The sequence below is a fragment of the Chenopodium album genome, chromosome 5 (assembly GCF_948465745.1).
Source record: "Chenopodium album chromosome 5, dcCheAlbu1.1, whole genome shotgun sequence".
NCBI classification, from domain to species: Eukaryota; Viridiplantae; Streptophyta; class Magnoliopsida; order Caryophyllales; family Amaranthaceae; genus Chenopodium; species Chenopodium album.
In genome coordinates, this window is record NC_137838.1 from 45,105,079 (window position 1) to 45,105,726 (window position 648).

Below are 648 nucleotides of genomic sequence, written 5' to 3' on the forward strand. Positions count from 1 at the left end.
ATTACCACCAAATTACTCACCTAATAGCCGCGCAACTCACAACACCCAAACTCACCATCTCAAGCCTCCACCGCGGCCGCGCAGCCCTGTCAGAAAGCGCGCAATTGGAATCCAAAATCATAGTCGAGGCAGTAGCTTTGCGCGACTTGCTGTGCGTCTTCTGTGCGGGCGCGCAATTGTGGGTCAATCACGAGCTTTTCACGTGATTTTAATGAAAATCGGACGGCCACGATTTGATGGTAGATGATGATAATGTTGATGAACAGTGAGGATGATTGTTTGCTGTTGATATGGTGAATGGAATCAGCCAAAATTCGAAAGGGAGAAGGGGAAATTGGTAGTTTGATGTTTCGTGGTTTGGGTGGGAATTTTAGTGGGGTTTTGGGATTTATTTTTTTTCCTTTTCATTTTCTTTTATTTTATTTTATTGTAAGTTTTGTTTTTATTGGTTTTTAGTTTAGTTTTTTTTTTAGTTGTTTTATTTAGTTTTATTTCTTTTTAGTTTCTTTCTTTTATTTTATTTTTTATTTAACTTGTATTATAAATACCCCTTTGGGGTTATTTTCTCAAAACTATCAATCAACATTTTATTTTAGATAGTTTAGATTAGTTTAGCTTTATTTTCTCTCTCTTAGGGTTAGTTTAGGA